A 27,277-nucleotide genomic window follows, 5' to 3' on the forward strand; every position below is an offset into this window, starting at 1 on the left:
CATGGAGGAGGCTGCAACTTGCCTAAATGGTAAGCTACAACCTTTATGGCCCTGGCCACCGTGCAAGAATAATGAATTCATTGTCTTTCCCTCATGTAAGCCTACTGGTTGTTTGGCTAATTCTTTATGGTAATGTATAGTTTAGGCCTTTTCCTTTTACTTCATTGCATCTTTTAAAAGGTATCTGTTATTCTTTGCGTTATTTGACAGGTATAAGATCAATGACCAATGTAGCCTATTGGTTATGCTCCGAGGTGACGCATCTTGGGCTACCCGTTTTCCTGTGGCTTCTCTCAACATCACATGCTTTCTTCTGTGCAAAATGACAGTTGGTGTATATGCCTGCATTTCAGATAGGCCTAAAAAAATAAAAAAACATTTTGAATGTTGTACCAATACCGTGTGTAGAATACTAAAACGACAAGACAAGCTTTCACTCGGTTATAATTTATTATTTATTTACTCGGGGAAGCCCAATTGAGACCAGCGTCTCATTTACAATGGTGCCCTGAGGACAAAAGTTCCATCAACACATACAACATAAAGATAACTACCAAGACAGCTATAAATACATTACATCAGGTTATTACAACACGTTATAAGAGTCAATTGAAACAACTGCACACTTCAGTAAACTGCCCTATCAGCACCAGGAAATCAAGGTGTAATTTGTTTTTTTTAATGGTATTCCCTAACTGCGGTGCGTTAAAAACTATAGGTGGATTTACCAAACTTTGTGGAGACGAGCAGGACCTCAAGGGTTAACCAACCCTGCAAACGGATTTGCTATCTCATATTTGTATATTTGAACAGGGAAATGAGGTATGTTGAAAGCTTGTGGAGCAGAGCTTTGTAAACAAGAAGGGAGTAATGAAGTGATCTACAGGACTTGAGCTCAGCCGACATTCTGATACAGGATGCAGTAGTGAGTATTAAAACTGTGGGCGCTACGGTAGACGACATCCAATGGTTTAAGATGTAATGTAACATATTTATAGCGGTCTTGGTAGTTATCTTTTTGCTACATTCTGGTAAATGCTGTCACCATAGTCAAGAACTGGCAGGAAAGTTGACTGCACAATCTGCTTCCTGCTGTTCAGGGAGAGGCTAAATCTATTTCTAAAAAAAGAAGCCTACTTTAAATTCTTAGCTTTTTAACTAGCTCATCAGTATGTTTTCTATAAAACATTAGATCTTTATCAATTCCAAACGCCCAGATATTTATAGGCGGATACCCGTTCGATGACAGAGCCATCCAATGAGTGAGTATGTAGCCCATCAGACATGTGATAGTGAGTTAGAGCAGTGATTCCCAAACTGTGGGAGGGGTCAGTAGGAGGGGTGAGGGGGTCCCCCGACCAGCCACTCAATTATTATAAAAAACTTTTTTTAAGGAACTCAGTCCGGCTTTAAACTTACTCTTGAAAGTTGTACTAGTAGACTGCACAAGGTGCAATTTGTAAATTGGGTAGTGCATCATCATTTCCGAGAGCTATTTGTAACTTGTCAGAAATGTCCAGATCAACTAGCCCATGTCAACATTTTTTTTAATTCAGGTTTCTCAGCCTATAGAATTGCAAGGAAATTAGTTTAAAAGCCACAACATTTTGTTAGCACCCTATGACAAAATGTATAGAATTGCAGTAAATAAGCTTCAAACCTATTGGTCAACAGTCAGTGCAATACTTTTAGTACCTTGGCTAAGCAAGATAACTTGGGAGATTGGGCCGTAATTATACAAGTCAGACGGATCTCCGCCTGAATGTAGGGGGAGGACATTCATTTGTGCAGCACATTCATTTGCATTACACACTCATTGTGTGATAGTATTAACATCACTTTTACAGCAGCCTATGAAAATGACAGGACCTACTTTTTCACCCCCTCCCCGCTCTCTTGTTATAGCGTGTGTGTGTGTGTGTGTGTGTGTGTGTGTGTGTGTGTTTGTGTTGCTCTCCCAATGGCCATTTACTCTTATTTGCGGAAGATTCAAGTTAGCTACTGGACATATGACGATGCGATGATTACAGAATATGCATCAAGTGTGATGTCCAGTGTTTGCTCCACTAAAAGTTTTGCGATTATGCTGCGGGATTTAGAGGTCATTTGTGGTTTAGTACGAGCACTGATTATGATTTTGGGTCCTACTGTGTCTTTAACTGACAATGAATGGGCGACATAAACCTAAATAGAAATGAATAATTGTGCACAACATCAGTATAACTTACCAAAACTGTTGTTACACTAATGTTTTTATTAGATTGGGGTGGGGGCGACCCCCACCCCGCCACACTGGCAACACTTTAAGGGGTATTGCACTAAAAACGGAGCTGACTAGGGAAACGTTCCCTCTGTTCTTAGTGCCAGTCTGCACGTTCAAACTAAAATAATGTAACTAATGGCATCTTTATGCTTTTGTTAATAAAAGAATGATAAAAACGCTTTCAAAATGCCAATGTTAATTTAGTTATGGATCCATAACGAAATACTATGGGAATAAATATCACTGAATTACAGAAATATCCTCCAATCCTCAATATGTAATTATTGGCGGAGAGTCACATGATTTTTTTTTCTCGATAAACTGTAGGCGACTTGAGTCTCACTAGTGTTGAGTAATGTGCTGTTAAAAGTGGTGTAGGTCTTATTTATTTAAAGAGCATATTGAAGTTAGAAGCAATAGGATTTGAAGCAATAGCCTACAACTATTTTGCACCGTTTCGCGCTGCTCTGAGACAAGCATGGGGACTGGTGTTGATAAATGAGATTTTTATTTTCACAGAATCTCCATTTGGGTATTGGTTAGACTAGAATTAGAAAAGTAGGGTGTGGAAATGTTATGCTCTTAGTGTAACCTTTATTTAACTAGGCAAGTTAGTTAAGAACAAATTCTTATTAACAAGGACAGCCTACTCCTTCCTCCCCATCGGGGAATTGAACCCCGGTCTCCCTAAATACCCCAGTACTGTACTCCCGACCTCCACATTGTATAGTGCCATATTTTCTCTTCCATCCTAACGGAAACCCAGAGGATTTTCGTTTTTCTTGGAATAGAAACACCATAATATTAATCAAAATAATTAAGCAAAATCAGTCCCATATTCTATGTTCTTACAAAAACAGGTTTCAAATTCTCTAGTACAGCCACGATTGAAGGCTATTAAATGCTTCTCAACGATGCCCTCTGGTGGTCAAACTAGCACTAACTAGCATTAAATGGTACCAGTGGTTCACACTTAAATAACGTGCAATAGAATTCTGCGGCACCATGCAAGCTGCGCCGCAGTACACTGCAACTTTTAAAGGACGAACCACTGTAGTTTGCTTTTCTGAAAGTCTCCCACATAGAAAACATGTCATCCTGGATCAAAGCCTGCTGTGGGAGAGAATTATAATGGCTCTGAGCCATCACCTCCACTCAGACTTGTTTAGAAAATCCCACAGCATTACCTTTGTGTGAAATGCCATCGCTGATTAGGGCTCGTACACAGAGTGCATCCCAAATGGCACCCTATTCTTTATATAGTGCCCTACTTTTGACCACAGTCCTATGGAAACTGGTCAAAAGTAGTGCACTATAAAGGGAATAGGGTGCCATTTGGAATACAGGCAGAGACGGCGGCTAACACGCTGTGTCTGAAAGAGGGACCCTCAGGGCTTAATGTGATGTAGGCAGAGTGTTATGAAATAGTATTTCTCCTACATTAATTTAGCAGCGGCAGGCAGTCACTGCTAAATCGTTGCAGCCGCTCCAAAAAAAATGTAATAAAGGAATAGTGAGAGATTTTGGCAATCAAGCCCCGTTACTACTTACCCAGAGTCAGATGAACTCATTAAAACCATGTGTATGTCTCTGCATGGGTGGCTATCCAATTATCACGGGCTGCCCAATTCGCACAGGGTCCATTGTTACAAAGTTCCTGTCAGCCCATAGTGACGAATGACGTGATATTAATTGGTATGTCGCTCTGCGTGGCTACCTTAGCATGAACTATGGGGTAGCCACCACGAGGGTCTGGACTTCTGTTAACGTTATGGCGAGGGAAATAGCTAGCTAGAACACCGGTGCAGTGTCCTTCGTCCCGGGCCTGCCGAGCACTGCTTTCACGGAGTCCTGTTACGTTACGGCGAGGGAAGTAGCTAGCTAGAACACCGGTGCAGTGTCCTTCGTCCCGGGCCTGCCGAGCACTGCTTTCACTCAGTCCTGTTACGTTACGGCGAGGGAAGTAGCTAGCTAGCTAGGACACCGGTGCAGTGTCCTTCGTCCCGGGCCTGCCGAGCACTGCTTTCACGCAGTCCTGTTACGTTACGGCGAGGGAAGTAGCTAGCTAGCTAGGACACCAGTGAACAGTGTCCTGTTTCGGAGACCATGCGAAGACATGATCTGAAATACCTCTTATGAATCACTTTAGCATTCTAAATTCTACATGTTTGTATCACAAACACTTAATCTGACACAATCTAGTATGTAATGCATATGGGCACACTAGATCTACACTGTAATGAATGGGTGGGTGTGTTTCAGTGTTTTCTCTCCTGTGAGTATGTGTGTGCGCTTGCATGTTTGTGTGTTGGAATTTGTGTGTGCCTGTGTTAGTGTATATGTTAAAGTATCTGTATACTATGTATGTGAACGTGTGCGCCCACTCACACACGGATGTGTGTGTCTGGCAGTGACTCCTGAATCTCCCGCACACCCAAATTGTGATTGTCACCAGGCTTGAAAAGCCACATCTGGATCCCATTGGGCTCAGAAAGGGTTGTGCGCTGCGGGGCTCCAATAAAATGCTCCGGCCAGCCTCTTTTCAACATCAGCCACTCTGACTGTCAGCGTCAGCCTGCAGTATGAAGACAGAGGGAGGGGGGGGGGGGGGGGGGGGGGGTACAGGGCTGTAGACTGGGTTTAACTCTACCTGATGAAAAGTTAATTACCCAACTGGCTCTGACAGGAACTGAGGGGCTGTGGCCGTGTGCCAAGTTGGGAGAGTGTGGAAGGGTGATTTGTGTGTGCTGTTCCAGACATAAGTACAGTATAGCCCTGACTGCAGTCGTGAGTTCCTTTACCGATCATCAGTGGGGCTAGCAGTTAGCGGTTAGCCTAGTGTTAGGCTTACCGCTCTGGTTCTAGTCACGAACCAAGCTACACGCCGTGTGTGTGTGTGTGTGTGTGTGTGTGTGTGATGCCTCTGTCTAATCACAGAAAGAATAACGTGTCAAGTTACTAAGTGTGACTGACACAGAACGTTAATAATCTAGTGAACCATTTCACATGCCCAATGCCTGTTGGGAAGAGCCTACTTCACTATTTTGAAGTGTTAATCCTGAGAGACTCTCTGCTGTTGAACACGGGGCCTCTTTCCAGTGTGCACTGTATGACAGAGGCGTCACACACGTAAGTGCCAGAGCACACATAGATACACACACAGAGAGAGAGAGAGAGAGAGAGCGAGAGAGAGAGAGAGAGAGCGCGAGAGAGACACACACACACAATCCCCCAAATACAAACATAAACACACAAAGGCCCATAAATCATTATACAGTTTAAATCGATGAGATTATGCCTAATCTCATTACGGGCCCTGATGGCTTTACGACATCGGGGTTGGCAAGACTGTTGCCATGCAGACGGAGTCTGTAGTGTGTGTTCAGTAACGTGACTGGCCTCGTGCAATGGATTTCTTCATATTGATGGGTTAAATAACAGAACACGACATACAGTAAGATAAGTAACTCATTTATGGTTGAAGTTGCACTGTTACACTGTTAAACATCCCTCTTAGTTCATGTTGGTACCAGTGTGTGCGTATACATGTGTTTGTGTATAAGGCCATAAGCAAACAAGAAAATGCTCATCCAGATGCAGCGCTCCTAGTGGCCGGGGACTTTAATGCAGGCAAACTTAAATCCCTTTGACCTCATTTCTACCAGCATGTCACATGTGCAACCGGAGAGAAAAAAAATACTCTAGACCACCTTTACTACAAACACAGATGCATACAAAGCTCTCCCTCGCCCTCCATTTGGCAAATCTGACCATAATTCTATCCTCCGGATTCCTGCTGACAACCAAAAACTAAAGCAGGAAGTACCAGTGACTCACTCAATACGGAAGTGGTCAAATGCTACGCTACACCACTGTTTTGCTAGCAGACTGGAATATGTTCCGGGATTCATTCAATGGCATGGAGGAGTATACCACCTCAGTCATCGACTTTATCAATAAGTGCATTGACGACGTCATCCCCACAGTGACCGTACGTACATGTCATAACCAGAAGCCATGGATTACAGGCAACATCCGCATTGAGCTAAAGACTAGAGCTGCCGCTTTCAAGGAGCGGGACACTAATCCGGATGCTAATCCCGCTCTGCCATCAGACGAACAATCAAACAAGCAAAGTGTCAATACAGGATTAAGATTGAATCCTACTACACCAGTCTTAACTGACTTGCCTAGGTAAATAAAGGTTTATTTTTTTTATTTTTAAGTAAAACATTTGCATACCGCCCCAACAGATCCACAGATGACGCAATCTCAATCACACGCCACGCTGCCCTTTCCCACATGGACAAAAGGAACACCTACGCGAGAATGTTGTTCATTGACTACAGCTCAGCGTTCAACACCATGGTGCCCACAAAGCTCATCACTAAGCTATGGACCCTAGGACTAAACACCTCCCTCTGCAACTGGATCCTGGACTCCCTGATGGGCCGCACCTTAGGTGGTATGGGTAGGCAACAACATATCTACTACGTTGATCCTCAACACGGGGGCCCCTCAGGGGTGTGTGCTCAGCCCCCTTCTGTACTCCCTGTTCACCCACAACTGCGTGGCCAACATGACTCCAACACCATCATTAAGTTTGCTGACGACACAACAGTGGTAGGACTGATCACAGACAATGATGAGACAGCCTATAGGGAGGTCAGAGACCGGGCCCCCATTAACATCGATGAGGCTGTAGAGGAGCGGGTTGAGAGCATCAAGTTCCTTGGTGTCCACATCACCAACAACTATCATGGTCCAAACACACTAAGACAGTCGTGAAGAGGGCACGACAAAGCCTATTCCCCCTCAGGAGACTGAAAAGATTTGGCATGGGTCCTCAGATCCTCAAAAAGTTAAACAGCTGCACCACAGAGAGCATCCTGACCGGTTGCATCACTGCCTGGTATGGTAACTGCTCGGCATCTGACCGTAAGGCGCTAGAGAGGGTAGTACGTATAGCCCAGTACATCACTGGGGCCAAGCTTCCTGCCATCCAGGACCTATATACTAGGCAGTGTCAGAGGAAAGCCCAAAAAATGATCAGAGACTCCAGTCACCCAAGTCTTAGAGTGTTTTCTCTGCTACCGCACGGCAAGCGGTACCGGAGCGCCAAGTCTAGGACCAAAAGGCTCCTTAACAGCTTCTACCCTCAAGCCATAAACCTGCTGAACAATTAATCAAATGGCCACCATACTATGTACATTGACCCCCCCCTCCTTTGTTTTTACACTGCTGCTACTTATTATCTATGCATCGTCACTTCACCCCTTCCTACATGTGCAAATGACCTCAACTCACCTGTACCGGTACCCCACGTATATAGTATCGTTATTGTTATTTTACTTTGTTACTTTTTATCTTTTTTTCTTGTTTACATTGGTTTTATTGGTAAAACAATTCTTAACCCTTTCTTGAACTGCACTCTTGGTTAAGGGCTCGTAAGTAAGCATTTCGCGGTAAGGTCCACACGTGTTGTATTCGGCGCATGCGACAAATAAAGTTTGATTTGATTTGCCATATGCATACGTTTTCCCCATTGTTCCTTATCCTATAGCGAACCATCATTCCAGTTGATGATTCTATAATACATATGGTGCTACAAGTCACAGCATCATTTTCTATGAATTTAATTTGATTTTCTGCAATACTTTTCTGCTTCAGCAGTTCTGGCTAGCCTCCATACAGCATACTGTATAGGGCTATATCTACATTAACGGACCTGGGCTGTGTACCACATGGCACTCTATTCCCTACATAGTGCATCATTACTCTATAGAAAAAGGAAGAGTTGCCATTTGAGAGCCCTGCACCTATTTCCTGAAGTCCACACCTCAAATCCCAAGCTCCCTAAATGGTTCCCTCTGAAGTCTTATCATGACCTAGAAGTTTTACAATTGGCACGGTACTCCAAGTCATTCCTCACCCATTTCAACTTAGTAGAGAGCTCTATAGTGATTTATCTTGGTTTAAAAAAGTTGCACACTTTAAATTAAAACATAGATTTATACACACACACACAGTACTAGTCAAAAAAAAGTGTGGACAACCTACTCATTCAAGGGTTTTTCTTTATTTTTACTATTTTCTACATTGTACATTGAAATAACACCGATGGGATCATGTAGCAACCCAACAAGTGGTTGAGAGAATGGCAAGAGTCTGCAAAGCTGTCATCAAGGCAAAGGTTGGCTACTTTGAAGATTCTCAAATATATTTTGATTTGTTTAACACTTTTTTTGGTTACGACATGATTCCATGTGTTATTTCATAGTTTTGATGTCTTCACTATTATTCTACAATGTAGAACATTTTGGGTCCAAAGTAACAAAGCCTACCATCAGTAACACACTACGCCGCCAGGGACTCAAATCCTGCAGTGCCAGACATGTCCCCCTGCTTAATCCAGTACATGTCCAGGCCGGTCTGAAGTTTGCTAGAGAGCATTTGGATGATCCAGAAGAAGATTGGGAGAATGTCATATGGTCAGATGAAACCAAAATATAACTTTTTGGTAAAAACTCAACACGTCGTGTTTGGAGGACAAAGAATGCTGAGTTGCATCCAAAGAACACCATACCTACTGTGAAGCATGGGGGTGGAAACATCATGCTTTGAGGCTGTTTTTCTGCAAAGGGACCAGGACGACTGATCCGTGTAAAGGAAAGAATGAATGGGGCCATGTATTGTGAGATTTTGAGTGAAAACCTCCTTCCATCAGCAAGGGCATTGAAGATGAAACGTGGCTGGGTCTTTCAGCATGACAGTGATCCCAAACACACCGCCCGGGCAATGAAGGAGTGGCTTCGTAAGAAGCATTTCAAGGTCCTGGAGTGGCCTAGCCAGTCTCCAGATCTCAACCCCATAGAAAATCTTTGGAGGGAGTTGAAAGTCCGTGTTGCCCAGCAACAGCCCCAAAACATCACTGCTCTAGAGGAGATCTGCATGGAGGAATGGGCCAAAATACCAGCAACAGTGTGTGAAAACCTTGTGAAGACTTACAGAAAATGTTTGACCTCTGTCATTGCCAACAAAGGGTATATAACAAAGTATTGAGATAAACTTTTGTTAATGACCAAATACTTATTTTCCACCATAATTTGCAAATAAATTTATTAAAAATCCTACAATGGGATTTTCTGGATTTTTTTTCTCATTTTGTCTGTCATAGTTGAAGTGTACCTATGATGAAAATTACAGGCCTCTCTCATCTTTGTAAGTGGGAGAACTTGCACAATTGGTGGCTGACTAAATACTTTTTTGCCCCACTGTATATATTTATATATATATAAATATGTGTGTATGTGTGTGTGTGTGTGTGTGTGTGTGTGTGTGTGTGTGTGTGTGTGTGTGTGTGTGTGTAAATATATAGGGTTGTGCATAAATGCTTTGAAATGTAAGGTCGGAAACGCAAATGCATAAATTGCCCCCTAAAATATTACTAAAGGAATGGTAAATGGTGATTTAACTACCCAAAGCTACGCTGCTGATGGTAAGACGGCGCAGTGGTTCTAACCTTAGCTTGTGAAGAACATTCCACCAGCAGATCTACTGAAGCCAAGTCAGCGGTGTGTGTGCACGCGCGCGCATTTACATATGCGAGGAGAGAGGCTCCGAGCGATTTATGAATTGCTAAAAGATTTGCGAATTCAAGTGTGTGCGCTCTAGCACGTGTCTGTGTGAGAGAGTTGGTAATGTGAAAAAGAGCCAGAAAAGTTACGGGTCAGAATTTGTGTTGCGTGACATGCATACTGTGTCACAGTGTGTGAGTGAGAGGAAGAGGGGGAGAGCAGGAAAGAAAGAGAGAAAGAGGGAGAGAGCTCTCTGCTCTGGAAAACTGCTTATTCTGGATGTGAAAGAGCGGCTGTCCGTGCCAAAGTCAGTCCAGCAGACCAGGCACTGATACCTGCAGCCGGACTGATCTGAACTCAGACGGCCCCAAAAGAACAAAAACACCATCTGATTACAATAGAAGTTGCAGGGTGTGTCTCAAACAGCACCCTATTCCCTGAAACACACAACCTGGTCAAAAGTAGTACACTATATAGGGGAAAAGGTGCCATTTGGAATGCAGAATAGACCATAATAGACCATAACACTCATCTCATTGTAGAGAGCCTTGGCTTGTCTGCGTCAACACAGCAAACAGTGGTTTTTACATGGGCCAGGAATGTAACACAAACATTGATACAATAGCTGAGGCGGTTGAGTGATGAAAGGTAGATGCTAGCTTGGGTAGGTGTAGCTGTGTTTGTGTTGGTTATGACTATGAAGTAGCAGGTAGCATCGAGGGACTTTACACCAAGAGACAAATTGGTAACGTGACGAAATCACCCCAAAATGTATATTATTAGGCTAAATCCTGAATAAAATGACTGAAATGACAAAATGTAATGTGATGTTCAATAGGGAAGGGGTCACGAAACACTGTTTCAATAGGCCCCATAGGGTTAAAGCATATGATGAGTCCACAGCGTTAACCTGAGGTGTGGTGTTCCGCCATGCATCCTTAATATCCAGGGATGGAAGTGTGGCGATTTGGAGATGGCATACTATTACTAACCAGGGCTGTGAGTTTGGCAATTTATTTCTTGATTCAGAAGGAATGAACAGTACATGACCAAAAGTATGTGGCCACCTGCTCATCGACCATCTCATTCCAAAATCATGGGCATTAATAATTAATCATGAAAAACAGCCCCAGACCATTATTCCTCCTCCACCAAACTTTACAGGTGGCACTATACTTTGGGGCAGCAAGCGTTCTCCTGGTATCCGCCATACCCAGATTCGTCCGTCGGACTGCCAGATGGTGAAGCGTGATTCATCACTCCAGAGAAAGCGTTTCCACGGCTCCAGAGTCCACACCACCCCATGCGACGCTTGGCATTGTGCACGTTGATCTTAGGCATGCATGCGGCTGCTCGGCCATGGAACAAACAGTTATTGTGCTGATGTTGCTTTCAGAGGCAATTTAGAACTTGGTAGTGAGTGTTGCAACCGAGGACAGACGGTTTTTACGCGCTTCAGCACTTTAGCGGTCCTGTTCTGTGAGCATGTGTGGCCTACCACTTTGCGGCTGAGCCGTTGTTGCTCCGAGACGTTTCCCACTTCAGAATAACAGCACTCACAATTGACCGAGGCAGCTCTAACAGGGAAGAAAAATCGACAAACTGACTTGTTGGAAAGGTGGCATCCTATGACGATGCCACGTTGACAGTCACTGAGCTATTCAGTAAGGTCATTCTACTGCAAATTTGTGTCTATGGAGATTGCTCGATCTGTGTGTGCTCGATTTTATAAACCTGTCAGCAATGGGTGTGGCTGAAATAGCCAAATCCACTCATTTGAATGGGTGCCCACATACTTGTGTTTATGTATAAAATATCTTTCTCTAAAAAGGTGAGCTCACTCAATAACAGGACAGTTTCAAAGTTTACGAGACTGGCCAGATTTATTGGCATTACACTAATGCCTCCACTTTGTCCGTTTCCGAACCTAGGTATAAATAACCTATACTTTTAACAGGAAGTCTGATTTCCATTAACTCACTTAGCAACGGTCGCATGGCTAAAGCCAAAATGGCAGGCAGAGGAGTTATCGGTCAATCTCTTTCCTCCATAGCTTGGTATTGTGTTACCCAAACCGCTGGGGAAGAGAGATGGAAGTTGAATTATCGAGCGGTTGGAATGGTGGATTTACTCAAGTTGATTTAATAAGAGGCCTCGGCTTCTTGTCGTCTTATCTCCGTCTAGCGGGGAAGGAGGAAACTGAGAAACTTTTGGGGAGCGAAGGAAGAAACGGGATTTCCTTCAAATGAGACTCTTCTCCTCTCTTTTTTTCCCCTTCCTGTAAATAGTCAGGATTTCCTGTCTGTCAGAAACGTGTCCAGCTGTCTGTCTGAAATGTGTCCTTCTGAAATATCTCTGTCTGAAATGTCTCCGTCTGTCTACCTCTCTCTATGGAGTCTCTTTCCAACTCTCTATGGAGGGACCAATACTCTGGGTGCAGCCCCGTTTGTTTCAGCAGCGCAGCCTATTTTTACATCAGGGCTACCAGTGCACAGCTCCGACGTGACATTACGACTGGCTACTGTAACACGTACCACATGTAATCCCAAAACCAACACACACACACAGAGCCCACTCAGATCCTAACAGCACACTCGCGGTGTCAATCGCTAAAAAAAACACACACAAACAGCACACAAACAGAAACACACAAAGAGCGTCTAACTGGGTATTTAGAATCGCATGGATTTGTAATTGCACAGGCAAGGAGGGAATTGGTACAAAGGAGCAAAATAGAATGCTGTGCTGAAAAAAACAACTGGATCCCTGTAATACACATTAGGGTCAAACCATACAAGTACACACAATGATATAGATCCACGCCCAAATATCAAATCCAAATAAATTCACATTTTATTTGTCACATGCGCTGAATACAACAGGTGTTCACCTTACAGTGAAATGCTTACTTACTTGCTGCTTTTTGTTCTGTTGCTCTGTCTGTATGCTACGTCTTGCTTGTCCTATGTTGCTCTGTCTGTATGCTACGTCTTGCTTGCCCTATGTTGCTCTGTCTGTATGCTACGTCTTGCTTGCCCTATGTTGCTCTGTCTGTATGCTACGTCTTGCTTGCCCTATGTTGCTCTGTCTGTATGCTACGTCTTGCTTGTCCTGTTGCTCTGTCTGTATGCTACGTCTTGCTTGCCCTGTTGCTCTGTCTGTATGCTACGTCTTGCTTGCCCTGTTGCTCTGTCTGTATGCTACGTCTTGCTTGCCCCCTATGTTGCTCTGTCTGTATGCTACGTCTTGCTTGCCCCCTATGTTGCTCTGTCTGTATGCTACGTCTTGCTTGCCCCCTATGTTGCTCTGTCTGTATGCTACGTCTTGCTTGCCCCCTATGTTGCTCTGTCTGTATGCTACGTCTTGCTTGCCCCCTATGTTGCTCTGTCTGTATGCTACGTCTTGCTTGCCCCCTATGTTGCCCTGTCTGTATGCTACGTCTTGCTTGCCCCCTATGTTGCCCTGTCTGTATGCTACGTCTTGCTTGCCCCCTATGTTGCCCTGTCTGTATGCTACGTCTTGCTTGCCCTATGTTGCCCTGTCTGTATGCTACGTCTTGCTTGCCCTATGTTGCCCTGTCTGTATGCTACGTCTTGCTTGTCCTGTTGCTCTGTCTGTATGCTACGTCTTGCTTGTCCTGTTGCTCTGTCTGTATGCTACGTCTTGCTTGTCCTGTTGCTCTGTCTGTATGCTACGTCTTGCTTGTCCTGTTGCTCTGTCTGTATGCTACGTCTTGCTTCTCCTGTTGCTCTGTCTGTATGCTACGTCTTGCTTGCCCTATGTTGCCCTGTCTGTATGCTACGTCTTGCTTGCCCTATGTTGCCCTGTCTGTATGCTACGTCTTGCTTGCCCTATGTTGCCCTGTCTGTATGCTACGTCTTGCTTGCCCTATGTTGCCCTGTCTGTATGCTACGTCTTGCTTGCCCTATGTTGCCCTGTCTGTATGCTACGTCTTGCTTGTCCTGTTGCTCTGTCTGTATGCTACGTCTTGCTTGTCCTGTTGCTCTGTCTGTATGCTACGTCTTGCTTGTCCTGTTTCTCTGTCTGTATGCTACGTCTTGCTTGTCCTGTTGCTCTGTCTGTATGCTACGTCTTGCTTGTCCTGTTGCTCTGTCTGTATGCTACGTCTTGCTTGTCCTGTTGCTCTGTCTGTATGCTACGTCTTGCTTGTCCTGTTGCTCTGTCTGTATGCTACGTCTTGCTTGTCCTGTTTCTCTGTCTGTATGCTACGTCTTGCTTGCCCTATGTTGCCCTGTCTGTATGCTACGTCTTGCTTGCCCTATGTTGCCCTGTCTGTATGCTACGTCTTGCTTGTCCTGTTGCTCTGTCTGTATGCTACGTCTTGCTTGTCCTGTTGCTCTGTCTGTATGCTACGTCTTGCTTGTCCTGTTGCTCTGTCTGTATGCTACGTCTTGCTTGCCCTATGTTGCTCTGTCTGTATGCTACGTCTTGCTTGCCCTATGTTGCCCTGTCTGTATGCTACGTCTTGCTTGCCCTATGTTGCCCTGTCTGTATGCTACGTCTTGCTTGTCCTGTTGCTCTGTCTGTATGCTACGTCTTGCTTGTCCTGTTGCTCTGTCTGTATGCTACGTCTTGCTTGTCCTGTTGCTCTGTCTGTATGCTACGTCTTGCTTGTCCTGTTGCTCTGTCTGTATGCTACGTCTTGCTTGTCCTGTTGCTCTGTCTGTATGCTACGTCTTGCTTGTCCTGTTGCTCTGTCTGTATGCTACGTCTTGCTTGCCCTATGTTGCCCTGTCTGTATGCTACGTCTTGCTTGCCCTATGTTGCCCTGTCTGTATGCTACGTCTTGCTTGTCCTGTTGCTCTGTCTGTATGCTACGTCTTGCTTGTCCTGTTGCTCTGTCTGTATGCTACGTCTTGCTTGTCCTGTTGCTCTGTCTGTATGCTACGTCTTGCTTGTCCTGTTGCTCTGTCTGTATGCTACGTCTTGCTTGCCCTATGTTGCTCTGTCTGTATGCTACGTCTTGCTTGCCCTATGTGTATGCTACGTCTTGCTTGCCCTATGTTGCCCTGTCTGTATGCTACGTCTTGCTTGTCCTGTTTCTCTGTCTGTATGCTACGTCTTGCTTGTCCTGTTGCTCTGTCTGTATGCTACGTCTTGCTTGTCCTGTTGCTCTGTCTGTATGCTACGTCTTGCTTGTCCTATGTTGCTCTGTCTGTATGCTACGTCTTGCTTGTCCTATGTTGCTCTGTCTGTATGCTACGTCTTGCTTGTCCTATGTTGCTCTGTCTGTATGCTACGTCTTGCTTGTCCTGTTGCTCTGTCTGTATGCTACGTCTTGCTTGTCCTATGTTGCTCTGTCTGTATGCTACGTCTTGCTTGTCCTATGTTGCTCTGTCTGTATGCTACGTCTTGCTTGTCCTGTTGCTCTGTCTGTATGCTACGTCTTGCTTGTCCTATGTTGCTCTGTCTGTATGCTACGTCTTGCTTGTCCTATGTTGCTCTGTCTGTATGCTACGTCTTGCTTGTCCTATGTTGCTCTGTCTGTATGCTACGTCTTGCTTGTCCTATGTTGCTCTGTCTGTATGCTACGTCTTGCTTGTCCTATGTTGCTCTGTCTGTATGCTACGTCTTGCTTGTCCTATGTTGCTCTGTCTGTATGCTATGTCTTGCTTGTCCTATGTTGCTCTGCGTATGCTCACTGCTCAATGATTGTCTATATTGTAATTGTTTTTAATGACCTGCCCAGGGACTGCTGTTGAAAATTAGCCGGCTGGCTAAAACCGGCACTTTTACTGAAACGTTGATTAATGTGCACTGTCCCTGTAAAAATAAAAGAAACTCAAACTCAAGCCCGTAACCAACAATGCAGTTAAGAAAAACAAGTGGTAAGTATTGACAAAAAAAAAAAAACTGAAGTAAAACATTTATTAAAAATAGAAAAATAACAAATAATAATAATAATTAAGGAGCAACAATAATAAATCGATCCACCCAAAATATGATTTAAAAAAAATATATCGATCCACCCAAAATATTTATTGATCCAAATAGATCCACATCAGGGGGACGGATGCAGTGCCAGTGAGCAAAGCATATGACACACGTGTCTTTTCGTCCGGAATAGCCATTAGCCTCAAAACAGGGGATGCATCCTGTGAGTGAATGTGCAGGACTCCAATGCGACAGGAGATATTACTGACACTGCTCTGCCTCGGGGGTCAGAAAAGCCATTGCGAGGGACCCGGTGTTTAAAAATGGTTTGTGTTCACTAGGATAAAGTACTAGGAAGTAGTAAAGGCACAGACAAAAACAGACTTGGCTTGTTAAAGCGCTTTATGGAGCGATGAAAGTCAACCCTCCAAAGACATTCCAAGCTTTTTTGTTTACAAGGTGCTGGAGCGGGTTAAACGGTGAGAGGTGATGGGGCAAGGAGGGGGAGGAGAATCCTTATTTGTATACAATAACATGATAAAGGGGTCTATCAAAAAGCCATCGAGACTGAAAGGAAAGGCAAGCCAAGGTTCTAGTTGGTCACAAAGTGGACTTCCAGTGCATTCGGAAAGTATTCAGACCACTGGACTTTTCCACATTTTGTTACGTTAGAGCCTTCTAAAAATGATACAATTTTTCCCTCATCAATCTACACACAATACCCCATAATGACAAAGAGAAAACTGATTTTTAAACAGTTTTGCAAATTTATGACTTATTATTATTTACATAAGTATTCAGACCCTTTGCTATGACACTCAACATTGAGCTCAGGTGAATCCTGTTTCCAATGTTTCTACAACTTGATTGGAGTCCACGTGTGGTAAATTTAATTGATTGGACATGATTTGGAAAGGCACACGCCTGTCTATATAAGGTCCCACAGTTGACAGTGCATGTCAGAGCAAAAACCCAAACCATGAGGTCGAAGGAATTGTCCGTAGAAATCCGAGACAGGCTTGTGTCGAGTCACAGATCTGGGGAAAGGTACCAAAACATTTCTGCAGCATTGAAGGTCCTCAAGAACCCAGTGGCCTCCATCATTCTTAAATGGAAGAAACATCTCAGAAGAAACCTGAAAATAACTGTGCAGCGACACTCCCCATCCAACCTGACAGAGCTTGAGAGGATCTTCAGAGACGAATGGGAGAAACTCCCCAAATACAGGTGTGCCAAGCTTGTAGTGTCACTACCAAAGGTGCTTCAACAAAGTACTGAGTAAAGGGTCTGAATACTTACGTAAATGAAATATTTCAGTTTTCAGTTTTTAATATGTTAGCAAACATTTCTAAAAACCTGTTTTTGCTTTGTCATTATGGGGTAGCGTGTAGACTAAAAAAATTAAAACGTAATAAGTGTTAGAATAAGGCTGTAACGTAACAAAATGTGGAAAAAGTCAAGGGGTCTTAATACTTTTCGAATGCACTGTATAAGAGTGAATTGGACTACATTAAAAACAACCCCCTATAATTGGAACCCCCCCTTCCACCGTCTCATCAGAGCTCCACTCCCTATCTCTCTTATTAAGGCTCAATCCCTTATATCTCTCTTTCTCCCCTCTCCTTCTCTCCCTCTATCCCCCCCTTCTCCTTGCTCGTACGAGTCCTATCCCACATGCCCCAGTAGCACTGTGCCAACCCAGAAACAGAGGAGGAGAGGAGAGGGAACGGGAGGAAGATGATTGGAGAAGGGAGCGGGCGCTGTAACAGGGCTCTTTTGATCTCTGCTGCTGCTGGAAGGGAAGACACAGTCAAGACGTACAGCTGTATGGTGCTACAGCTCATTCATGGTGGCCTATTACAGCGGACGTTGTTCTATTCTAACTCAACCTGCGGCATACTCACTGCCAGGGGAACGAGGGCAACACGGGCTACTGTTCATTTATGAGAATATGAGGGAGAGCGTTTGACACGGAGGGGAGAGAGAGTTAAAACACAGAGGGTTTGGAGGGAGGAAAGACTATTAGGAGAGACTTACCCTGCATACACCCTACATGGGAGTATGGGTGATGGGTAAGCAAGCTGTGAGCCACTCGAGCTACTCAGACGTACACGTGTAGTATACACAGCCCACGCAGACATGTACGCATGCACAGACGCACACACTTCCCTCTAATATGACACATCCTTGGAATGGCAACACCTGTTGGGCCAGAGCTGTGTGTGGAGCAAAGATAACTCCGTGGGCAAGTTCAAACTTCAGCCAAACACTCCCCTGCTTTATATTTCCCCCCTCTCGAACCATTCAGAAAAGGGGCGAATCTCAATAGCACACCTGTGTGGTTCACGACACGGCCTCGTTTCAAAAAGGCTACGGACTGTGAATTGGACTCTATCTAATGCGTTTCGTTTGAGAGGCCTTGTGTTTGCGCTGGGTGAGGGCAGTTCTTTAGAGACCTGTTCCAACCTGATGGTTTCCCTAACGCGTACAAAGACTTGTGTTTTTACAAGCAACGAATACTGAATAAAGACACATTGATTCAGATTGTGACATCTTATTTGTATTCAAAAGCCCCATGTGGGAGAAAAGAACTGACAAGTCTTTTCAATGACCCGGATAATCCCCACTGAATCCGCTTGCGCAAAAAAAAAAACATTGGGGGTTACGAAAATATGTGCAACGCCACTCGTCACAGAACTCAGAACACTGTTGATGCTTTTACGTCAGACGGTGTCTGATGCCAGAAATATGAATCAATGTCTATCCTAGCATGTCTAGCTGGGCTTAACTGATCTGACCGACCTGGCAATATGACAACATGTTTTAGCTCAGATAGCGTGTGCACATCAAACACCTTTCTGGAGCAATAATTAAGTGTGCCAGCCCCATTCGTTCTCATTTCTCATCGTCGGTGACGGCCCACTGTTTCTAATTGACATCAGAAGTCAAAACATAGCTACGGTATTTTGTTCACTCAAGCAAAATGCCTGCCAAGCAACCCTGTGCCATTTAGCAACAGTACTGTAAATCATCATTTTAACCAAAAGCAATCTTTTTTTCAACAGATGACACTGATCTCTTTCCAAAGGGAGCGACATGCAGAACGACAAAGTAGAAAAAAAACTGAAAGAGTAGGGGGGAGGGAGGTAGAGAGAGAATCAAAGCTTTAATTACTGTCACAGTGAAGTGATGGAATAAGTCTGCTGCAGGCTGTATCCCAACTGGGGGTCTCACTGAGGGGGAACAGCCACCAGAGATAGCGTAGCTAGGCTAATGGAATCTATGGAACAGCTCTACCGCCTGAGGCTACACCAACGCTATGCTAAAAGCTAATGCTATTCTACTCTTTCTCTTGCTGTGGCCCTTTATTGCGCTAGCTAGTGTCTAGGATGCTGCGATATCCACCATAGCATCCAAAGGATTTCTGGAATCTACAGTACTCCACCTGAGGCAACGTAGCCCTTCTGATGCCATCGTGTGTTAGAATGCTGCAATATCTGCCACGGTAATTAGGATCTCAGTTCCTGTTATCGATCGAGGCACAAAGGGAGGAAGCAGACATTTTGTAAGGAAGCTGCATTTGTACTGGACTCCTGGGTCGTTCCGTTTAATTTCAGCAAGGCATTAAATAGTTTCCGTAGTTAAACAGATACTGAGAAATGATGCTAAACAATGAAATTTGGGTGCAATCAATTAGCTTCATTTCTCAGATTATCTTTCAGCCAAATATTGTACCAGGAAGGCTAAACCTTCTCGGTTTCTAACTACAGAAACATTTGAAAACAAATCGGAGATGGTGAGTGTATGAAATCCTCTTTCTTGTGCTTTCTGGAGATGGAATGGAACCAGTTATAGCTCGACGAAACCCCGCAATCTTTACCATACCTTATTCTTTATATCTGAAAGGTGTGGGGAGTAAAAATCGTGGTACAGTTAAACCCACCTAGTGAGCTAGTTATGATTGTGGTATTTTCTTTCTTTTTTAAACTCTGCCCGCGTCTGTGAAAACATAGCGGTAATCCTAAAAGGTGGCATTGGCAGGCACTACGCTCTTACGTGCTGTGAGTGACGCGCAAGGCTCACTCGAGTGAACCAATCACAAAGCTTTGCAAAAAATGACACACTTCCTATTTGAAGTCGGTTCGGTTATGGGAAGAAAAAAAAAATCACGGTTTTCTGTAACGCAGAATAAAATCATTAATACAATTCCCATGATGGTAGTGACTTCCTATTATTGCTTATCACTTATTTACCATAATTTATTCACATAACTTTAATAAAATATTTCAGTTGTGTTTTGATTTGGTGACTTTATAATTCATCTCTACAGAGCTGCTGCTTATGCAGTCTGACAAAAATCGCTATTTCTGTAGTTCTTCTAAACAAGGCCTACATTTATGACTGCTGAATACCAACTATCAACCCCCTAGATCAAGTATTTTCATGTAGAGACACCTTGAAGCAACTTCTCTATCCTTCTCGATCTCATGTCTTTAGTCTCTTCTCTCCCTCTCTGCGTCTGCCACACACACAGACCAGACAAGTAGGCGCGCGCAATGGATTGTGGTCACTGTAGTTACTTATGAAAACAATTGCACTAAACTATGTAGAATATTGGCCTGGTGGAAACTACAACTCCCTACTACATTGCAAAGTTCGGGCTTGATCTGATTAATCTCTGGAGAAACTGGGCATTGAGCACACAGACAACAACAAAAAATAACAAAATGGAATTTAAAAAAAAATAAACATTTTGGTTAATCATTCAGCAGTACTTCCTGCCCTTGTTTCCAGAAAACACATATCTTGTACAAAAGTATGTCGATTCGGCTATTTCAGCCACACCCGATGCTGACAGTTGTATACAATCGAGCACACAGCCATGCAATCTCCATAGTAATACATAGGCAGTAGAATGGCCTTACTGAAGAGCTCAGTGACTTTCAACGTGGCACCGTCATAGGATGCCACCTTTTCAACATGTCAGTTTGTTACATTTCTGCCTTGCTAGAGCTGCCCCGGTCAACTGTAAGTGCTGTTATTATGACGTGGCAACGTCTAGGAGCAACAACAGCTCAGCCGCAAAGTGGTAGGCCACACAAGATAAAAAATAAAACATGTTTAATTGTCTGTCCTCGGGTTACGAAACTCTAAACTGAGTTCCTAACTACAACGTCAGCACAAGAACTGTTCGTCGGGAGATTCATGAAATGGGTTTCCGTAGCCGGGCATTCGCACACACAAGCGTCGGAAGGGGTGGTGGGAAGCTCGCCGCCATTGGACTCTGGAGCAGCAGAAACGCTGGTGCAATTCAATATTAGGAAGGTGTTCCTAATGTTTTGTGTACTCTTCTTGACTAGATAAAGTATTCGTTTGATAGATGATAGCTAGCTAGGCTAACTGGATCAAGTTGGTGAGGTCACTGCTGCAGAGTGCAGATCCGATTCACTGGCTCAGCCCATGATGGAACTGGCCTCCAATTAAAAATGCCTAATGGCTTCAATCTCATCTAAATCTGATTGGCCAGTCACCAAGTTAGCAGGCCCCGATTTAATCAAGCCCATTTGGACAATACATTTCCTGCGCTAGGCCATTTCATTCTGTCTTTGTGTGTGGGTGTGCTGCAGTTGTGCAGTCTATGACACGAAGACATGTTTAACTTGCTTAGGTATAACGTGGTATTAGGTGCAAATACAGGTGACTGGTCTGAGTTAAACTAACCTGTACTGAACACAACATAGCCCTGAATAAAATGAGTATGAGCATAGCAACAAAGCCAAGGCCTGACTTTTACTGAAAATGGACATGAACAGAACACACATCTAGTGTGTCAATACACACCACATCTTTAGAGATACTGAACTCCCACACCGAGCAGCAGTTCTCGCGCACATGAATAATTACACAACACAGCAGCGACCGTGGGAGAAATCAACTGGGATAACACGTTTGTTTAATTCATGCCAGTTGCACAACACATGCAGAGACTGACAAGGAGGAGCGTGTATACTGTACAGGCAGTACATTACACAATCAAGACAACTGTGTGCAGTACGAGTGATGTCGGGATAGCATGTCTTGAGTGATAGCAAGGACAATCTTTTTTTTTTTTTGGTGCACTGTGTTGTCGACATAAGAGTTTTTCGCCCCGGACATAATAGCCCAGTCAAAATGAAAAGGTAGAGTTTAAAGTAGGGCTGTGACGGTCATGGCATTTTGGATGACCGTAATTGGCCAGCCAAATGACAGAGTTCACCGTAATAACCGTTCAAATAGCAACAACAACAAAAAAACACAGAAATGTGCGCTCCTGACTGCGTGTGCAACCATAGAAATAGAACGAATAGCATGGGCGTCCCCGTTCAAATCAACGACGGCATAATGGGTCGACTGGCAGCCATTGCGAGTGTACCCATAGACTCAGGCCGTTTACCATTGGAGAGAAAAATGGTAAACGTAAGGGCGGTGGCTCTCCAATAGACACTAATTCGATAGCAGCTGGGGGTCTACTTTGTTCATTGATTTCCATTTAAACTGAAGAAAATGAGGGAGTGGGATGTCACAGTTCTTCTTCCGGCTCTGCCCACAGCAGCAAAGTATGAAGTAAAAGCAGGATCAATATATGTACACATCAATATATGCTGTGATTTGTTGATTAGACTCACTTGACAAGACAAAAAAAAAGGCATTCCATTGCAAGCACCACATCAGTTCTAACATCATTTGAATGAACATTCTCAATTTCAGCAAGGAGCAACAAATCACATTAAGAGTCCCCGTTACCGCAGAAACGGACTCAACCTCACGAATGCCCCGCCACACAGTCCTCAGTCAGTTGTTCGTCCCCAAAACAAACAAGTTAATAAAATGATAAATACTTATATAAATCACCACCAGTGCTTTGTAAAGTTGAGGTAATTATGAGCCAAAGGGCTTGGTGATTAGTTTAAATAATTTGAAATCAGGTGTGCCAGTTTAGAGTTAAAGCTAAAATGTGAAACGTTTGGGGGGGGTCCTAGGAGAGGGATGGGAAACCCTGCTAATAGACATATACAGTGCCTTCAGAAAGTATTCAGACCGCTTGACTTTTTCCACATTTTGTTAAGTTATAGCATTGTTAAAAAATGTATTGAATTCCCCCCCTAAATCTACACACAATAATGACGAAGCAAAAAGAGGTTTAGACATTTTTACTTATTTATTTAATAAAATCTAAAGCTGAAATAGCACATTTACATAAGTATTCAGATAATTTACTCAGTACTTTGTTGAAGCACCTTCGGCAGTGATTACAGCCTGGAGTATGACGCTACAAGCTTGGCACACCTGTATTTGGAGAGTTTCTCCTATTCTTCTCTGCAGATCCTCTCAAGCTGTCTGGTTGGATGGGGAGCGTTGCTGCTCAGGTATTTTCAGGTCTCTCCAGTGATGTTTGATCGGATTCAAGTCCAGGCTCTGGTTGGGCCACTCAAGGACATTGAGAATTGTCCCGAAGCCCCTCCTGCGTTGTCTTGGCTGTGTCCTGAAGGTCGTTGAGCGCTCTGGAGCAGGTTTTCATCAGGGATCGCTCCACTTTGCTCCATTCATCTTTGCCTCGATCCTGACTAGTCTCCCAGTCCCTGCCATTGAAAAACATCCCCACAGCATGATTGTTCCTCATGGTCTGAGAGTCTTTAGGTGCCTTTTGGCAAACTCTAAGTGGGCTGTCATGTGCCTTTTACTGAGGAGTGGATTCTGTCTGGCCACCATATTGGCCTGATTGGTGGAGTGCTGCAGAGATGGGAGAACATTCCAGAAGGACAACCATCTCCACAGAGGAACTCTGGAGCTCTGTTACCTCCCCGCCCTTCTCTCCCGATTGCTCAGTTTGGCTGGGCAGCCAGCTCTAGGAAGAGTCTTGGTGGTTCCAAAAACTTCTTCCATTTAAGAATGATGGAGGCCACTGTGTTCTTGGGGACCTTCACTGATGCAGAAATGTTTTGGTAGCCTTCCCCAGATCTCTGCCTTGACACAAGCCTGTCTCGGAGCTCTACGGACAATTACTTCGACCTCATGGCTTGGTTTTTGCTCCGACATGCACTGTCAACTGTGGGACGTTATATAGACAGGTGTGTGCCTTTCCAATTTCAATTACCACAGGTGGACTCCAATCAAGTTGTAGAAACATCTCAAGGATGATCAATGGACACAGGAAGCACCTGAGCTCAATTTCAAGTCTCATAGCAAAGGGTCTGAATACTTAAGTAAATACGGTATCAGTTTTTTTATTTTAATACATTTGCAAAATTGTCTAAAAAAATGTTGTTTTCACTTTGTCATTATGGGATATTGTGTAAATTGCTGAGGATTTGTATTTATTTAATTCATTTTAGAATAAGGCTGTAACGTAACAAAATGTGGAAAAAGCCAAGGGGTCTGAATACTTTCCGAAGACACCCGTTATTTTCTTTTCTTGATGGTCTTCATCAATAACCGTTGGTTACACGGTTATACGGTAATTGTGCCAGCCCTAGTTTAAAGTGAGGCTACACAAATGGCTTAGTGTCCAGAAATCAGACTTCAACTGTCATGTAGAAGAGCAACGAGACAGCGGACAGCCAAAGGAGACAATGATACGTATTGAACATGGTCTTTCCTGTTGAAGCTATACTAACGTAACAACGGTCTTCGTATACCATGCACAGCTGTATGCTAAGGTACATGCATCCTGTACAATTTCCTGAGAGGGGGGAAAAGGGGAATGTTCCAGAAAAAGAGAGTGAGAAAGAGAGAGCAAGAGATCGGAGAGACGCGGGATGAGTATAATCCAGGGAACAGATGTTGGGAGCCCATTGGAGAGTGTGCAGTGAGCTGGGTATATGGATTATGGAGAGAGATGTGCTAACAGGAGCTCATGATTAGACAGAAACATGCTAACGCTAGCTCTCAGGTAGACCGCCTGCTGTACTTAGTCCAATGTTATGAAAGCTATCCTAGAAAGGCTAGCATAACAAACCCAATAACCTGTTAAGAGTCCTTGGGTCTGCCACAATAGCTGGCAACATAGAAGGAAATATGTGATCCGTTTTAGGAAACTAGGCGTATGTTGCGGGTCACTACTTCACAGGAGAGTTGTAAACATCAGAGTGTGCCAGAGTGCAGAATAACTGATGAATTTACGAACGCTGAACACCCGTTGAATATGGCTGGTGTCAGTAAATGTCAGCAAAAAAGCGGAATTAAATTGCTGCCAGGAACACAGTTACAGTCACCAACGCTCTGGATAACATGAAAACAGCCTGAACAGCTCCGCCAGGGCTGGTAAAATGGTCAGAGTTTGGGTGGGGGTTAAAGTTTAAGATGATTATTATGGCATTGCACACGGTCAGTGTGAACCAGAGTGACTTGACAACGGGCCAAGCAATCTGTACAAACAAAACAGAAACGTTCACAGGACGTCTTATTTAATGAAAGGGGTTGAAGTCTGCTGTGAAACATTCATCCATGTATACCGGTAAGAGTCTAGCTACAGTTTCAGATGTTATACTTTTCTAATTTTGTCAGAAAGTTGTTTTCATTGCAAGTTAAAGCGTACTGTTAGCTAGCTAGCTGACGTGAGATGACTGGCTCGCTAGCTAACATTATGTGTATGATGTTCTCTCGGAATGCCATTTCGCATCGCTAGTTATAGCCTAATGTTAGCTAGCTAACTAGCTAACATTGACCCTATTTGGTTCATTTTAGCTAGCAATGACAATCGGTTTGTATTGCTAGCATTTTATGGATTGGGATTATGGTTCATTGTTTAGCTAGATAAACCTTTGTCTAAACAAAAGACCAAGTTAAAGCTCACTTTTAGCTAGCTAGCTGACGACCCATCAAGTTAGCCAGGTGTCTGACGGTGATTACGGCCATCTATTGTATAATAATGCTAAAATATTTGCATCTGGAATGTGTGTCTTTCAGCATCAGTAGAACACACCGGACTCTCCTCCACCAATCATAGAAGGAGAATGGTCTAATTCCTCCCATCAAAAAGAGAGCTGGCCCAAGCAACCACAGGTTACACCTAAAGCATGAGGAGCGTGACCTTCATCAACGACTACGCAGAGGATAATGCAATAGTATTATCAGGACTCCACCTAAGGACAAAAACACTTGGTGGAAAGATGCTGCTGCCATGTGACAAAAGCAGCTCTACAAGGAATCAATGGCAAACCTTGGTATGTAAAGCATAAACAACATGTTATGATTATTTAATTGACCTCCAATAAGACTGGCATTTTGTCAGAGATGGCTGGTGTTGTGAAGGACAGCACTGTGCCAGGGGTCAACATCCCACAGCTGGTTGGACTGGAGGATGGTACGGTGCTGGTGGAACGCTATGGCTGGCAACAACACCTGACTTCATGGCGCTGCCATAGATCAAGCAGGACTAGCACTGAATATCATTTTCATTGTATGAGATTATTCTTATCTATACTTGGGAGGTGAATTGATGTTGTGTAAGGTTGTAATGTCTACCTCAATCTTTTTTGTTATTTCCTGTTTTACAGCTTGGATGCTCTGGAGCCTGGTGTCGTCATCATCAAACGTTCAGACTCAGTGGGGAACAGGTTTCAGCTGCTGCGCAACGCTGACATCATTCCTCCCGTAGATGGTCTGCCTGTAGAAGCACCGCCTGGACTGGACACAGCTTGACAAACGTATCTTTTTGAGAAGATCGGGGAGTTTTGCGACAAAGAGGCTATGGACATCACATGCCCTGCACCAAAGTCAAGGGGAGGACAGAAACAGGCTCTCCGAATATAGATTCCCTTGTTCATGCGTGGTTCGGAAGGACCAGTCATCAGCACTATCTGCAGTGCCTCTATTCACATGACTCTCTCCATATGTTGCTTTTTATTTATTATATATTTTATTTACCCCTGATTGTATGCATATCTGCCTCATCTATCATTTGTTTCACGAACTGAAATAAAAAGATCACAGAAATGTTCAATACGCACAAAAATCTTCTCTCAAATGTTGTGCACAAATTTGTTTACGTCCCTGTTAGTAAGCATTTCTCTTTTGCCAATATAATCTATCCACCCGACAGGTGTGGCATGTCTAGCAGCTGATTAAACAACATGATCATTACACAGGTTCACCTTGTGCTGGGGACAATAAAAGGCCATTCTAAAATGTGTAGTTTTGTCACACGACACAGTGCCACAGATATCTAAAGTTGAGGGAGCGTGCAATTGGCGTGATGACTGCAGGAATGTCCACCAGAGCTGTTGCCAGAGAATTGAATGTCAATCGCACAGCCATTGAAGACGAGTGGGACAACATTCTCAGGCCACAAACAACCTGATCAACTCTATGCGAAGCAGATGTGTCCCGCTGCACGAGGCAAATGGTGGTCACACCAAATACTTGTTTTCTGATCCACGCCCCTAACTTATTGTAAGGTATCAGTGAGCAACAGATGTATATCTTAATTCCTTGTAATGAACGTATTTCAATTGATTGAATTCCTTAAAGGAACTGTAACTGTAATATGTTGCGTTTATATTTT

General features: G+C 43.8%; 1 protein-coding gene and 1 long non-coding RNA gene across 7 annotated transcripts in view; one reads left to right on the forward strand and one right to left on the reverse strand.

Annotated features, from left to right (window-relative positions):
- myo9ab (myosin IXAb) overlaps nucleotides 1–27,277 on the reverse strand; it is a 220,952-nt gene that overhangs the window by 124,402 nt on the left and 69,273 nt on the right. The window lies entirely within an intron of this gene.
- Nucleotides 818–26,716, forward strand: LOC115134542 (uncharacterized). Its single transcript, XR_003864335.2, has 3 exons — nucleotides 818–925; nucleotides 25,681–25,937; nucleotides 26,271–26,716. It is a non-coding gene; the product is annotated as an uncharacterized LOC115134542 (long non-coding RNA).

This window comes from Oncorhynchus nerka, linkage group LG9a (genome assembly GCF_034236695.1).
Source record: "Oncorhynchus nerka isolate Pitt River linkage group LG9a, Oner_Uvic_2.0, whole genome shotgun sequence".
Lineage (NCBI taxonomy): Eukaryota > Metazoa > Chordata > Actinopteri > Salmoniformes > Salmonidae > Oncorhynchus > Oncorhynchus nerka.